The sequence below is a fragment of the Paramormyrops kingsleyae genome, chromosome 5, assembly GCF_048594095.1.
Source record: "Paramormyrops kingsleyae isolate MSU_618 chromosome 5, PKINGS_0.4, whole genome shotgun sequence".
Lineage (NCBI taxonomy): Eukaryota > Metazoa > Chordata > Actinopteri > Osteoglossiformes > Mormyridae > Paramormyrops > Paramormyrops kingsleyae.
The window spans coordinates 21,006,335-21,023,760 of record NC_132801.1 but is presented as its reverse complement, the minus strand read 5'-3'; the positions used below and the strand labels follow the sequence as shown (position 1 = coordinate 21,023,760).

The following is a 17,426-nucleotide window of genomic DNA, read 5'->3' as shown; positions in this document are numbered from 1 at the left end:
TAACATTGAAAACCCGAAGTCCAACCACACCTCATCAGTTGGTGTTTCCATTATTAGGAATTTTGATATAAGTGTTGCTGAAATCACTTGTGTAGGTGTTCTACTTATAGATGGCATGCATCCGTAGCTGCTGAAAAATAGGCTATTCGATTGATTGTTGAAAATAATGATCCAGCCAGTATGTACAGTAGTGTTATAGGAGGGTTTCACATTTTTAATGAGGTTGGTAGCTAAGCTATACTGAAAACAGACTGTTTATGAAGCTGTGATTATTTTAGTAGACTTTCTGCATTTAATGCATTGATAAAGAACTGATGTCTTTATTCTGGAAAAGGCCTGTATATGTTTTAAATGTGATGATGTGCACCCTGATGTTAGAGATCTCTGTATGATAGCTGAGAAAACGTTGGTGTATGAATGAATAACGCTTTTGACATAGACAGTAACCCATGTTTCCCTATAATAGCCAACTATCACGTGCTAAACAATTTAGTATACTGTATATGGGTCAATTCTAATATATCTTATAATAGAAAAAAGAGGGATAAAATTATCAAATGTGATTAATGTAATTGTCAAGCACCTCAGTCCAGTACACCAAGGAACCCACAATGAAGATCAAATGTTTTATGATCAGAAGGGAGATTTTGTGTTACTTACTGAAACCTGGCATGACTTTCTTTACCTAAATTTCTCTGCAGAATTTCAGCGTCCTCCATGAAGCATATGACAGTAAGAAAGTGGCTGGAGTAGCTGCTATTTTATGCATCAGTTTAAGCTGCAAAGGAGACTGTTCTTAGCTACTGTGCTAAAAGGTCAACAGTCAATGCAGTTTTTAACCCTCCCGAATTGCCCAAACTACTATCTGCATTGTTCTTTAAGGCAATACACTCTTGACTGGCGATTTTAATCTTAATGTTGACAATACCTCAAACCAAAAGGCTTTGGTGTTTATAAAGCTTTTAAAGGTACTGGAATTTAGCCAAGATGTTAGACCAATTCAATATTTTGGCCATGCATACATTGAACCCAGTCATTACTTAAAAGTTATATGTTAATGTGCACTGAATTATTGACATTATCATCTTTGATCACTACAGTATGTACTGTATAGTTACCTTTGTTCATAAAAAGTGTTATGGAACCAAAGGTGAACTCGTGGTTCTCCACACTAGATTTAGCTGCACCTTAGGAACTGAAAAGCAAGCCACTAACCAAAGCCAAACTGGCACAGAGATGCAGAGAGTGCTCTTAAAGTTGAAAGGTTATTGAGAAAACTGTAGTTGAGTTCAAGTATTAATTTTATTATATTATTATATTATATTTTTAAAATTGGCTATACAATATTAAAACAAAATAATGCATACAGAAAGACACAGCTATTTTTTCCCAGGGTGATAAATGACTCTAAATGATTGATGAGGCTTCTCTGACCAAGTGTTGGGAATATGCATTGTTTTTCAAAAAGAAAATCATGATTTTTAATTTTAATGCAGTATTTCCTGCAGGTCCAAGATTGATTCCTATATTTTCTCATCCACAAGACACTATAGATGTTTTTAGAAAAATAGGTAGAAAGAAGCCTTGTAAAATTGTTTTTCAGCGCCGGTCTTCCAGCTGCATTTTGGATAGAATTCCAACACTTTATATAAGACTTTTATAATAATGTTAATGACATTGTGTTAGATAGAACAAGCTGTTGCCTGTATATGAGCATATTTCCAGAGGAACTCAAAACAGCTGTAGTCAAACCCTTGTTTAAGAAACAACTTATTTTGAGTAATTTTACATCAATGTCCAATCTACCATTCCTCAGTCAAACAATAGAATAAATGGTGTGTTGCTATTAAAAGTTTAAATGTTAATTGATTTCTTTCATAAGAACAATATTCATGAGAAATGACAATCGAGTTTTAGATCAGGTTGCAGTACTGAAACTTCATTAGTAAAAGTGAAAAATGACCTTAGAATGCATACTGATTCTATTGTTTCAGTTCATATGGTACTGGATTTAAGACCTGGATTGTTCTTTCTCGAACTGTAATAAAGTAGTCTGATACATATTTAACTGGAAGGTAATTTTGTGGTTAATCTAAGTGAACATGAAGAAGACATCAACTGGTGTAATGTTCTTTACAGCATACCACAGAGGTCTGTACTGGACTGCTTTTACTTTGCTCGTATAGGCTGTCGTTAGGTTAAGTTATCATAGGGTTATCTTCCATAGTTATGCAGATAAAGCAAATCTATATATCTGTAGTGTCTGATGATACCAATGCTCTAAACCATTTAATATAATTAATGGATGAACATTCACTAAATTCTTATTAGCAATGTACAGAATAGAAAAAGGTATTAAACAGACTTGGTTCCACAGAGTCTTGACTCAGCCTTAACATTTAAATCTCCACATTGATGATATCAATAACTCTGACTTCTTCAACTTAAGGAATATAAGCAAGAGTATGGCCCTACCATGCTTCATCTTTTCTTGCATGTTTGTGTACAGGAGTATACAAATATATAACGAGTAGCACTACAGAGAGAATGCTCAAACACATGCACACACACACACACACACACACTAAGAAGAAGCTGCATGTTTCTTCTGTCACTGATTTTAAAATTCCTTTACTGGCATTTTAAAACACTTAATTGCTTAGTACCATAATACATCCCTCAATCCAACTATGCTTAAAGTTGAGTTTTTAAAATCTTTATGTGCTAAAATTTTAAACGTCCCAAAGGCCAAGCACAAGAAAAGTGCAGAATATTTTATTTTTATTTTTAGTTTTAATCTTATTGTAAAGCACTTTGAGCAACAACAATTATTATATTATTTGTATTATTATTATTGTTATTATTGTTACAATGCAGTAATTTTTATGTTCAGGCATCAGATATCTATATATGTATGATTCAGTGTTTTAGACCTGCTATTTTCATTAGTCATTGTTTTATAAGCGTTTCTGCACTCTGATGGATACCCAGCCTGAGTAAGCAGTTCTGTCAAGGAGAAAGGAGTGTTCGTGGTAAAAGGTCTGCACACACACACTTCAGCAACTACGTTGTGGCAACATCTGCCATTAAGTGGCAGTGGAGAGCAGATGAGGGGAAAATGTCATATAATGCACTAGGTTCTACTGGCCTGGTGCCATTAAAAGACTAGAATGAACATTGTTTTTACTTTTCTTTTGCAGTAGGCCTACCGGGTGCTATAATGCAAATGAACTGATCATATAACCTGAAATATACTGAGATTTGCACAGGGCATTTCAGGATATAAATGGAAACTATATGTGCATATGGCTTTTGCTATGTCAGTTGTTTTAAATTGCTATTATTAAATATTAGGGGTGTAAAGATGCAGATGTCAGAGTCATTTACACTGGTACCTCGGTTCTCGAACGTAATCCGTTCCGGACTCCGGATCGAATCCTAAAAAGTTCGAGTTCTGATGGAATTTTTCCCATAAGAAATAATGGAAAACCAATTAATTGGTTCCCGGCCCCCCAAAATTACAACTAAATATGTTTTTTTTTTTTTAGTATTTAAACACAAAATGAACAGGATAAAACAACGGCTTCCAAAACGATAAAGATCTTATCCCAACATTACCCCTGTCCTGCCCCAATCGTCCGCTCCTTCCGTGTGCCACGCCCCCTCGTTAACCTCGTGAGGGATCCCCATGTGATCAGCTGTTTCTGGTTGTTGTCATTAGTCCTCTGTATTAAGTCCGCGTGTCAGTTTGTTTCCCCAGTCCGGTCATTGGGTGCGTTCGACTTGCTTACAGCGCTGGCTTAAAGCAACGCATTCTGATCCTGACACAATGCATTACGGTTAGATGCATTGCGACTTCTCACCCGGCTGCACAAACTGGAATCGCCTCTGTGACGACACACCTTTTACCTTATTGGCTGAAGAGTTTAGTTACACGCATGACGTTTGTATCCTAGGCAGTTCCGAACTTCCGATGCGTAATCTGCTATTTCTCCCGAATATCACGTAAAGCAGTGAGAACTGGTTTTCAGTTAATTTACCTGGTAAAATAAAGTTTAAATAAATGACATAAATACTCTAATAGTACACGTAAGTTAGTGGTTTATTTACTGTTAGTTGCTGGAATGTTGCGCTGCTTTATTTGGTTAATCGTCCAGTCTGTGAAGAAGGCATTCAAGTAAGAATTGCATTGTAGTATGACTCACTTCCTGGCACGTACAATTTATATTAGGTCAGCGTTCACGGTTCGACTTCTGATATTCAGATCGAGTTCTAGGTCAAACTGGTTTGTTCGACTTTCACGAAATTCGAGTTCTAGTGAGTTCGAGAACCGAGGTACCACTGTATAATCCATTTTTGGGATGAAGTAATCTTAAAGATACAGCAACCTCTTTGCATGGGTTAGATATGGAAGATCCTAGCGAATGTGAAAATTTGCGCATAATACTTAGTGACCCCTAACAGTCTGCTAGCCTGAACAATAACAAAAGTGTATTTGTTACAGGGTTGCCAACTCTTACGCTTACGCAAGAAATCTTACAGCAAATCTATATTATTCCATTATAAACCTAAAATTTGCTGCATCAAAAGCGTTGGAATAGTTTGCAGATCCTACAGACTATTTACAAGTTAACCCAATAAACTCTTACATGCATGTAAATGTGTGTGAAGATTTGTCTCAAATTGAAAATCTCACTCCAGCCAGCTGACCAAAATTTGCAACCCTGTCATTACCAATTTGTAAACAAACAGTACTGTACTTTATGCTTTGTATGTCAAATCACTTTGTCATTTCCTATCTGAAGTATGCCCCTGTATGTTCAAAGTTACTACTGTTTGCACTGGGAGCACTATGTTTTGGACCCATTATTAAAATTAACGGCACTGTAAAGTTAAAGTTATTGAACCCATGTGGATTTTTGGGAAGTCTTTTCATTTGTACATATCCTACTGTAAATAAAAACAAATATAGCATTCTTGAGTTGCTCCTTGTTTTGTTGCTATGTTAGTAAAATTCGTCTGTTTATTCAAAGTAGGTCGTGGGGGGAGTAGCCAGCTTCCCCTTTTCGAAAGGCCACCAACCACCACTGACTTACATTAATATTAGGGCTGTCAAAATTAACGGTTAACGCGGATTAATCCATCATCATGATTAATCTGATTAAAATTTTTAACGTAATTAACCCATCTTTAGTGCAGAATGACTCAAAATCCCTGAAATGTCTCTGTCAACCCATTTCGGGCAGTTTTGGTGCATTCCATTTGCCCTCGGAACTCATATTCCGAGTCAGATTCCGGAGTTTTGAAGCCGGAAGTGACGACATGCACGCTCCCGTTTCTTGGAGATCTGAAATATCTCAGAGCAGCACAGAGGATCTCGAGTTCAGAATCAAAGATGGCTGCGCCCTTTATCAATAGAAGGGAAAGTTGTAGTTTTATACTGTTTAAGTACTACTTCTCATTTGTGGCTCATTAAATCGGTCGCACACACTATACCGTCCAACTTATCTGTGGACGTGTTGCTACGGAGTTTTATACGTAAAGCACCACGCGTAATGTGTTATCAAGTGATATTGCTAACAATGGCAATTAAGCAGGCTAGAATTGGATTTCATGATTAGTCGGATTATTTGTCGGATTTACGGTAGTTTGGGCTAATTGTAAGTGAAAGAAGATAAAGACCATTTAAAATGAGGTACCTTAAATCTGACAAGTTGTCGGGCTAAGCAAAAAATCTTGCTTTTTGATTTGGGTCCATGGTATTGCACTTCTGTGGCAGATGGATTGCATCCAACTCGTGTTCAAGATGTTCAGCAAACATGTTAAGTGCATATATATTCCCTTTTTTCTTGAATCTGTTTGCTCATGCGAAATGAAATGCGATTAATATAGATTAAAAATGAATGACATTTAATCGTGATTAATCGAAATTAATCCACAGCAACCCTGTGATTTTAATCATTTGACAGCACTAATTAATATTATGCATTAGTAATATATATCAGTAATATGATGTTATGTAATCCAAATCATTGCGGTGTTGATTTTGGCTTATGTGTTGTCTGCGATCGTTCAGCAAGCTCCAAAAATTTTCCCCTGTAACTGCTCAGGGTCAGTGCGTGAATAACCAAACCGCAAATGTAAATTTGCAAATGTGAAGGGGTTACTGTACTCCTACTTCCGTGTTGCGCTATTGGGTCTCGAAGGAATTGGGTACTGCAAGAAGACAAGTAAAGTAGTAACACAGGTTCTAAAATTCCATCCTACCCAATGAAATGTCCTACCGTTGGCTACTGTGCATGCATACAATGAAACCAGGCGCCTTTCTTGTGCTTGAAGAACACCCATCGATCTAGCCTACCTTGCATTGCAGTTACAACTGAGTCTTGTGTACTCCTGTTTGTGAATTTTCAACGTTCTTTTATATTTAATATTTTATTAAATCCATTTCCGTAGGATGTATAATGTATCAGTATTGCTCACATATTTATGACAGCACATCCTTTTAAAGTGTTTTAGCCTATTGAAATTGGCTACCCATGTACAGTCAGGACCATAAATATTTGGACAGAGACAAAGGTTTTAAATTTTTAAGTTCTGTACATTACCACAATAAATTTTATACGAAACAAGTCAGATGCAGTTGAACAAACAAGTCAGGTGCAGTTGAAGTGGAGACCTTCAGCTTTAATTCATTGGGTAGAACAAAAACATTGCATAAAAATGTGGGGAACTAAAGTAATTTTTCTACACAATCCCCTCCTTTCAGGGGCTCATAAGTAATTGGACTAATAAATATAACTGCAAATAAAATGTTCAATTCTAACACTTAGTTGAAAACCCTTTGCATGCAATGACTGCCTGAAGTCTTGAACTCATGGACATGACCAGACGCTGGGTTTCCTCCTTTTTAATGCTCTGCCAGGCCTTTACTGCAGCAGCTTTCAGTTGCTGTTTGAGGGTCTTTCTGTCTGTAGTTTAGTCTTTAGCAAGTGAAATGCATGCTCAATGGTCAGGTGACTGACTTGGCCATTCGAGAATATTCCACTTCTTTGCTTTAATAAAATCCTGGGTTGCTTTTGCTGTGTGTATTGGGTCATTGTCCATCTGTATTATGAAACACTGGCCAATCAATTTGGTTGAATTTGGCTGGATTTCAGCAGACATGACGTCTCTGAACACCTCAGCATTCATTCAGCTGCTTCCATCCTGTGTCACATCATCAAGAAACACTAAAGACCCAGTGCCACTGGCAGCCATGCACGCCCAAGCCATCACACTGCCTCCACCATGTTTTACAGATGATGCGGTGTTTTTTGGATCATAAGCTGTTCCAGCCCTTCTCCATACTTTTTTCTTTCCATCATTCTGATACAGGTTGATCTTGGTTTCATAATCCAAAGAATGCTGTTCCAGAACTGTGCTGGCTCTTTTAGATGTTTTTTGTCCAGTCTAGCCTTCCTATTCTTAAGGCTTATGAGTGGCTTGCATCTTACAGTGAACCCTTTGTATTTGCTTTCATGTAGTCTTCTCTTTATGGTAGACATGGATATTGATACGCCTACCTCCTGGAGAGTGTTGTTCACTTGGTTGGCTGTTATGAAGGGGTTTCTCTTCACCATGGAAATGATTCTGCGATCATCCCCCACTGTTGTCGTCCGTGGACGTCCAGGCCTTTTTGCATTGCTGAGTTCACCAATACTTTCTTTCTTTCTCAGGATGTACCAAACTGTGGATTTTGCCACTCCTAATGTTGTGGCAATTTCTCTGCAATTTTTTTCTGTTTTCGCAGCCTAAGGATGGCCTATTTCACCTGCATACTGAGTTCCTTTGACCCCATGTTGTATGTTCAAACCTCAGTCTTCCAAATGCAAACACGACACTTCAAATCAACTCCAGGCCTTTTATCTGCTTAATCGATAATGAAAGAACGAAGAATTGCCCACACATGTCCATGAAATAGCTTTTAAATGAATTGTCCAATTACTTTTGGCCCCTTTAAAAACAGGGTGAAACATGTTAACGAGCTGAAACTCCTAAACCCTTCATCCAATTTGAATGTGGAAACCCTGAAATGAAATCTGAGAGTCTGCACTTAATGTCCATGCCCATTGTATAACTTCTGTTCTGCTTCAGTAAACAGGTAAAATAGTAAAACTTGTGTCAGTGTCCAAATATTTATGGTCCTAACTGTATTTTATTAAGGTCGGATGTTCTGATAAAGTATTTTGGTCTATCGAGATATGGTACCTGTAGTTTTAACACTGGTAATACATTCTGATGAGGTATTTTAGACTGTCGCGATGATTACTTACGTTACAGTACTTAGTTACTTGCTTATTATTTTTGGACTATCCGATCGATTGAATTATCTGTGGAAAAGGGCTAACGTAGGGCAAATCCAAAAGGCAGAACAAATCACCAGAACACCGGCACGCATATTTCTGAAACGCAGGATTTCTGGTGGGGGCTCAGTACTATTGGCATTTCCCTTGCTCTCCATTTCAGCAAAACATTACTTGTGCATCCCAGGTACCAGTATAGCGAGTGCAGAGAACTGCTCTACGAATTGTTAATGCACAGAGAAGCACTCGTAGCAGGACGTGGATCATTTCCTTTTTTGAAAGCAAAAATAATGACGTGATAAATTTAAAATCCGTTAGGTATTAAACATTCATTTTAATATTGCTTTTTGTCTGTACAATTCAGTAGCTGGTTGGCAATTTACATTGAGAATTGACAAATTTACCTGTACCTCTTCTGTCTGTGTAAAAATATCAACACAAATGCATTAGTCTGGGATTCTGTTTTCATTATTTTACATTCACAGTATGTAATTAACTTCTCGTGATCATATTTGTCCATTTTTTTTTATTGACGTTGAAAAGGTTTTTATCAAAATAAACAAATTATTGAATCAATTTATGGTACAAATTAAAGATTTCTTAAGCTTGGAATGTAGGGCTGCACCAGGGATGGACTGGAAACAAAAAGAAGCCTGGGAATACGTCTTGCCACAGACTATGGGGGGGGGGGGGGGGGCTTTGTATATTTTTCCGTCAATATTGATAATTGTCACAATATAATTCAAGTCATTATTTGAAGCCTTAATTTTTGCTAAAAATTCCCCTTAGTATTGCTCTTAAACAGATCCAGCACAAGGCGACAAATGAATGGACTGAAAATTGTAATCTAATTTTAAATAATACAGAAACAAAGTGGTTTGTTGCTAGGTTTTTTTCTGACTCCCTTGCTGATAGTTCCAGGGGACTCTGACATTGCGGGTAGAACTGTCACCTGTCCCGTAATGAAAAATAAAATGCTTACATATTTATATACTTAATTTTTAACCAACATGGGGTAAGTTTTGTCCTATATTTATTCAGATTGCAAGTGGAAACCATAATTGCTGGTGTTTGTGACTGTTAGCACTTGGATTCTGTATGCTCTACCGGACGGCAATGCTTCAAGTGGTGAAATAAGTTTCTAGTATTTCCAGTATTAGTTTTAGGCAAAAGTTTTCGGCAGAGTTAGAAGTTCACAGCACCAGTCTGTTGCGTATCAGACATTAAACTGCAGAAATTACCGCTGCACCATTGACATCTTCTTTACCTCGTTTATCCACAAAATCTTCTTTTTTAAAAGATGTTGTGGCTGCTGAGCTGCTGTTTTCTTCCCCAACACTTGAAACTTCCTCTGTAGGAGTGCTTATCTCTTCATGATATTACCAAATTTCAGAATGTGATATATGATGATCAGATTCTATTCAACGACTCTTTGGTACGAATGAAGGGAACCAAGTACTGAGAGTCGTTCTTTTTCTGTTTGTGCCCAAATATCATTGCCTACAATAAATCCATTCCACTACGCTTTACGTGATCTTTGACAACCAGCTAGGCATATCGCTTTAGGTTCCTTAAAGGCAGAAAGAGCAGGATGTTTGCCAATAAAAAGTTATTCAATATTAAATATTGCATGAATTGTACTCCAGGCAAGGGAACTATATTTACATAACATGCTAAATACAGAGGGTAATGGATATGGTGTCACATTTAATGTTTAGAATGCATATCATTCACATTAGGTTTGGCAATAGGAGTAATTTTAGTGAGGTTAAGCTTAATCCACACATGCAAAATGAAATTATATTGTGGGATGTCTAAGTCTGAATCTGAACCAAATCTTACCCTAATTATCCTAGTGATTATTGCAAATAAATCTAGGAACCTCCACCCCCCATGAGAAAAGGAAAAAATAATGGCTCTCAGATGAGAAGAGCCATAAGATCTGACTCCCTTCAAAAAGGCTTTCTTCCCATCATTAGTACCATGCTCTGCTAACTCAATCAACCTTCCAGTGCACTTGTTGGACGTAGGTGGTCCGTTCTTAAAAACTACCGTATGATTGGTTGGAATTGCATTAGTTTCTGTGATGTAATAGGCTGATGTGTGCTATTAAGCAATGTTCTTTACTGACAGTTAATCGAGTTTCTTACTTTCTTAACATTTAAATTTTATATGATGTCAAAATATTGTTTATATTGCCCAGCCCTGCTTTATGGAATCCAAAACATTTCTATGTTGGGAAGGTGAATGTCTTTTGATGACCATTTCTTATTCAATTTTCTCTTCCTCACTCATTTGTGTTCAGTTTCTCACACATGCCACACTGTCTCTTAGTGAGTCCAACAGCAAGGATGAAAATAACTGTCTGGCTCAGTGAGCACAGACACAGCTCATGCAAAAGAAGTAGAAAACTTTACACTGATTTTTAAACATATATTAGATAATCTAGAAAAGGAACAATCATTAAAATTGCAAAGCTTGCAATTTTACCAAGTCTTGTTTCCTATGACAGACTAATGTTTGAAGGGTGTTTTGTGACAATATTCAATAAATAAATATATCATTTTAAATGATTATTCAAATTATAATTTGAACTGTCATATTTAAATTGTCGTTATTTAAAGTAATATGTGATTTTGTTATTTATAAATCTGATTATCAAAATTACAATTTAAATGATACCAACAACCATTAAAATTATCTGTCAAAGTCTCCCATCAAACTCAGTGGGCGGGCTCCAAACAAAACCTAACATTTCCACTGCAAACTATGTCGCACCTGGTTGACTGAATTCTCATTTATAACCGCAATTTGTCTGTTCCCTCCTGGGGCTTAACTTCCCAAAATCTTAAATAAACTCTCCTAACTACAGGATAACACTTAAGCTGACCTGGCTTTCACTGGGCAGCACATAGTGCTAGCTGTAGCTAAACGTATTTAGCCCACCTGGTTGCTCATTTATTGCTTATACACAACAAACAAAAAATGTACAGAGTCCCACTCATGACATGATGATAAAAATGATCTATATTGTGTACATGTTATTATGTATCAAGGGAATAAAGTACAGTAGTCCCCCCGTGTCCGTGGTTTCAGTTATCTGCGGTTTTCTTTGTTCTGAGAAAAATGTAAAATGTGTATGTATATTTTTCATAGTTTCTGCATCCTTTGATAGGTGTAAAAAGCATGATTTACATTGCTCCGTTATCCCATGATGCATGATATTTTTTCATTGCTCTATCATCTCTTGAGAATTAGGCTAAAACGTCAGAATCCCATTCTTTCGACAGAGAGGTTTGGGCCCCCATTCCAGACCAATCCAGTTATTTTCCAAATTTAATGGGCCCTCTGTCACTCAGGGGCCCTTGGAATCCACCTAATTACCCCCCCCCCAACCTTATGGACTTTTATCAACCTTATGAACCAAAGTTTTGATATACTGTGACTTTGGCACATATAGAGAGGTGTGCCCGTTTCAGGGGTGTCATGCATCCACCACAGTATCGGCAGAACCCCCCCCCCCCCCCCCCCCTTCCTTCATAATTATTTAATAAATACATCAGCAACATTATGAATCTGCGCATTACTGAGGCCAATTCACTGCGAATTCAGAGCGCAAGGACGAAACCTAATGAAGACTGCAGTCAGTTATCTGACAAAATAACTTCATCATATGGATCGATTATTTTTTATTTAAGTGATGTTTGCTTATAAAACTGAGCAGAAGGTTATAACAAAAAAAGGAGATCTTTGTGAAGAGACAAAACGATGTTAAATGTATTTTAAATGAGCAGAATGAGCCGACAACAGCGATAAGAGATAGCTAATTAAGAGAGGCTCAGACCAAACCTACGAAAGAATATCTCACGGGAAATATACTTTACTAAGAACGTGTCAGAAAACATGTCGGAGCCTTAACAGACAACTTAAGCTATAACTTACGAATGACGAAGCGTTAAGAAGGTTTCGGGAAACACACCCCAGATGTGTCTGTGGCGGGAGCAAGAAAGTAAATGTTGGAAGGTCCTGTGTCCTGGGCTATGCGGCTAAACATCTCTCCGTTTTATGTATTGTTGCCTCAGTTCTATACTTTCATTCGGCACTGTTAAGTGAACCGGTCAAATGCTCTCTATTTCAATTGTTGAAAAGAGTTTTTAGGAGCTGACAGATGTAGCTATCTACATAGATTTCAAGAAGGAAACATACCTCGCTGCTAGACAAAGCAAGACCTGCAATTAATTTCCACTTCTCCACCTAGATGCTGCTACTGGTTTGCGTGCTCCCAGAATGCAAAGTGTACCTTTACATTCATATCTAGTGCTGTCCCAAACGATTATTATCAAAACAATTAATCTAGCGATCATTTTCCCGATTATTCGACTAATCTAACAACTAATTTTTCGATTGTTCTGATAATAAATTTATTGATAAGCAATTATTTTCAAGTTAGTCATTTAATACAATTCACCCCCTCCCACACACACACTCTGAAATTCCCATTCACATTTCAATGAATTAAAACATTTCTTAAACATTAGAGCATTATTAACAAAAAAGGCAAATCTTAAGAGATCCAATAGGATTTCTATGTTAGACTGAAGTTTATAATCACTGCAATAGTTTTTACTTAATTATTTCAGTACACCAATTTGACTTTAATGTTGAAATAGATGCTAAAACATGGAATGATTTCATAACTAGAGAAACATGTTTTTAACAAACACTAGCAAAGGTAGCTTATAGTTAAGCTTACTTCAGTGAGCAAGGAACGATTTAGGTTACAGTGTGTAAGACTAGTCGTAAACGATAATTTGTCTCACTTTTACATGACAGAATAAGTAAACAGAAAATATAAAACGGCTGAAACAGCGCCATTAACGTCAGCTACAGTTGAGGTGCAGAAAAGGTGTAATGACTGAAGTATTCCCAAACTTTGGAAGAACATGTGCGAGCCTTTTTTTTGCCGTTTTGAGGCTCTGGAGCTCTGCTGGTAGACTGAGCCGTGTTGCCTCGTACGCGTTGGGGGGGCGGGGCGAGGCGGGCGGCAAATTTCCTTTTTGCAGGGTGGTAGGAGATGTTCATTAATATTTATGAGAGAAGTGCTACATGATTGGCCCAGTGCATGCCTTACAAAATAGTGCGGCACTGCTGGCACCGGCGATATACAGTAGATGTAGCCCTTCCCCTTCAATGTTAATATGAAACCTACGTTCCTGGAGTTACATATATAAGCATGCAAATAAGTTTAAGACGTACACAGGTCATGTATAACATAAGATGTGATTTGACATTTTCATTCATTTCATTTTTCCTCATTTTAGTATTGTGCTCAGTTTAATGCATTTACATCACCAGCAGATGTTGATTTCTAAGTAGTGGAGTTTTATTTTGAATTTGATTTTGAAAATGCAGGAGCAGCACACTATCTCTGTGAACTCAAAGCCAAAGTGTTGAACTGCTCTGAAGCTTTGCACTTGTTTATAAAGAGATAGAGGAACCACCGGAAATACCCAGAGTGTGGGATAAAACAGTTTTCAAAGTCACAGCCGAACAGCAGCTCATGTTGTTGTTATTGTGGTAACAATACATGCTATATGTTTTTTTTCTTGGTAATTTTTGCATGACACATTAGTTTTGTATCTTTTCTGACTTGATTGTGAAACCGCATGGAAGGGTTCACGTAGAAGGCTTTATGTCACAGTGAACAGTTTCTGAATGTTGCATAGAAGAAAGCTGTGGTATGCTAAGATTTTTATATCTTTGGTCTTTTAATCATGCGTTGAAGAGATTCAGACTCATGTTTCTTTATTTAACGGCTCGTCTGGTTAAACTCAAATGGAGCTAAAAATTAAGGAAATGAAAGGAAGTGGGTTAAACCAGTCAGTGAATGACAGCAAGATGCAATGTTGGGGAAGCTACTTTTAAATGGTAGCTTTTCAAGATACAAGCTGCTTATGATTAAAAGTAGCTAAGCTACAGCCAAGCTACTGTTTTAATATGGTCGTTCGCTACACTACAAGCTACAGAGAAAAAGTAGCTAACTAAATCGAAGCTATTTCATCGGGTTATATTTAATATTTGTGCTGTAGTATATTCTTAAAGAAAATTAATAAAAAAAATGTGAAACATGATGTTAAAAGTTAGTCTTTTTAAAGTATATCATATTTAAGTATATTTTCTCCCAATATAATATCAAATCACAATAAGGTTTCAAAAGGTTTCTTTGTTTGGTGTAAACCGAGTACTTCACAATTACAGTGTAAAAATTACAAGGGTTATAACAAAAAAAAGGAGATCTTTGTGAAGAGACAAAAATAACACTGGTCGTTATTGAAGTATTAATCAAAAGGACATTACGAAACAAAAATAAGTAAGCCGATTTGGTCGTATTATATATGAAAAAAGTGTATCACCATTTTCTTAGTTCATTATTGTTAAACAAAGAGAAACGAATATATACTATACTGTGTGGGCTGCGAACAGTAGTCTGAGCATGACGTGAATGAATGAGCATCTCACAGGGATGCTCGCACTGCAGGTGTTCTGTCGAAAAATACTACCTATCGAGCCTTTCTGCGCATGTGCAGTTCCACCGTTTTGGGATTAGGGTTAGGTTTTAGGGGTTAGGGTTAGGGTTAAGGTAAGGGTTTTAGGTGTTTTGGGGGGTTAGGGTTAGGTTTAGGGTAAGAGTTAGGGTTAGGGCTATCTATTAGCACTACGGTAGCATTTTTCGACAAGGCAGCATATATCGACAGAACACCGGCAGTCTGGGCGGACCTGTCATACACTCATGCTGGGCAACACTTGTGCTGCCAGCCGCAACATTGTTGTCGGGAATGGTTGTTAAGTCAATCAGTCGTAAGTCGCATATGTCGTAAGTCAACAATGACCTGTAGTATTTTTTAAAGATGTAGTGTTTTGCCATGTTACATCACTATTTGTAAGAAAAATAGTTACTGGAAAAGCTACAGCATTTGAAAAGTAGCTGAGCTAATAATAAGCCACTGAAAAAAGTACTTAAGGTAGTAGTGTCGCTAATTGTAATTTAACACCAACACTGGCAAGATGTCATGTAGTATTGGTAGTTTTCATGCGACTATGTGAAGGGTCATACATAACCTATATTAATTAGCGCCCACTTGTAATATTTTACATGGTAACCAGAATTCCTTCAGTTCAAAATTCCTGAAATTCTATTACAACTTTGGAAAATTTATTGTTCACCAGCAAAAGTGTGCTCACTTTACACATTTGTGAAGCACTGTATTTCATGGTGAGTAGCTTGCATTGACCAGTGCAGACCTGTGACTCTGTCCCTGTAAACGGTCGCTGTTCACATACTGAAGTCAGAAGAATGCTCTCGTAGCTCTAAATCCCAGTTGCTTCAGGGATTGATGGACCCTGCTTTCTAAAAAATATGTGTTTGCATGTCTGCATAGACTTCGGCCTCATTTATCGATTTTTGCATACATTTCATCGCAGGAAAAGAATCGTAGATGGTGTGAGGCTGGTGGGATTGCTGTAGAGGCTTCTGGGATTGCTGCACTGTGCGGGAATGGTGTAGACGCTGTGTGCACTTGTGTTGTGTTGTACGTCTGTTGAAGTGGTTGACTGGAATTATTTGGAAGTGTATTTGAGTGTTTGTGTACGGATACGTGGGTTGTTGTTTAATTTTTTACCTTTATTTTTATTTATTTATTTTTTCTTGGTCTGCTTGAGTACTTATCTGTCCTTGTTAAGCGCGAGTGTTATCGATAGCTGTGGGTGTCGTGAGAGCGGCATTTCTGTCCACGTACCTTCGCATCAAACACCCACGGGGTTATATTATCTAACCTTGAGTTAAAAAATAACATTAGACTCTCCAAGAGGAATGTAGAATGAAAAATTGCATTGGAGGCTAATGACAATAAAAGTTTCTTCCAATATTTTAACTCCAAAAGAGCTCTAAAAGCTGAAATCACTAATTTGCAGCATAGTAAGGGCCTCATAATTGAAAATGAAATTGATATAGTAAATGAGTTTAATGATTATTTTGCACGGGTGTTCACAGTAGAGAACATGAGTAACTTACCACCATTTAGTATGAATACAGCGTCGTCTATGACCAATATATGTATAACTGAGGCTGATATGGTACTAAGCCTAGCTAAGCTCAATTGCAGGGCCCTGATGGCATCTTACCTATAGTTTTAAAAGAGATGAGGGATATTATTAGCCAACCCCTAACTTTAATATTCCAGAAATAGTTATCTGCGGGTGTGGTACCTTCAGATTGGAAGCATGCTAATATAACACCCATATTCAAAAAAGGGGATAGAAGTAATCCAGGCGAATCAGTTTAGCTAGCATTACTGGAAAAATAATGGAAGCTATAATCTAAGTGAAAATGGTAGATTACCTGCATGCAAATAACATTCTGAGGGATAGCCAACATGGATTTAGGAGAGGTAGATCCTGTTTAACAAATTTACTTGAGTTCTTTGAGGAAACTACAAGAGAAATTGATCACAAAATGGCCTATGATGTGATCTACTTAGATTTCCAGAAGGCCTTTGATGTTGTCCCCCACAAACGGTTCTTGCTTAAGCTCAAAGCTGCAGGGATTCTAGGAACTGTAGCAGCTTGGATCGAAAACTGGTTAACTGACAGAAAACAGCGAGTAGTTATTAGAGGCACAATGTCAAAGTGGGCCTGCATTCATAGTGGGGTACCGCAGGGTTCAATTTTAGGACCACTATTGTTCCTAATTTACATTAATGATATTGACACCAATACATACAGTAAACTGGTTAAATTTGCAGACGACACCAAGGTGGGTGGTGTAGCAGATACTGATCTAGCAGTAGAGAGGCTACAACAGGATCTGGATTTAATTAGCGACTGGGCTGATACCTGGCAGATTAAATTTAACACAGATAAATGTAAGGTAATCCATGCAGGGAGCAGAAATATAAAGTACAGATATTTTATGGGTTCCACTGAAATAAAGGTAGCTGATTATGAGAAAGATCTCAGTGTGCATGTTGATGCTTCCATGTCCCACTCCCGCAAGTGTGGGGAAGCAATAAAAAAGGCCAATAG

At 37.4% G+C, this 17,426-nt stretch overlaps 1 protein-coding gene across 3 annotated transcripts in view; it reads left to right on the top strand.

Annotated features, from left to right (window-relative positions):
- LOC111842505 (contactin-associated protein 1-like) overlaps positions 1 to 17,426 on the top strand; it is a 49,195-nt gene that overhangs the window by 7,548 nt on the left and 24,221 nt on the right. The gene's annotated exons all lie outside the window — the stretch shown is intronic.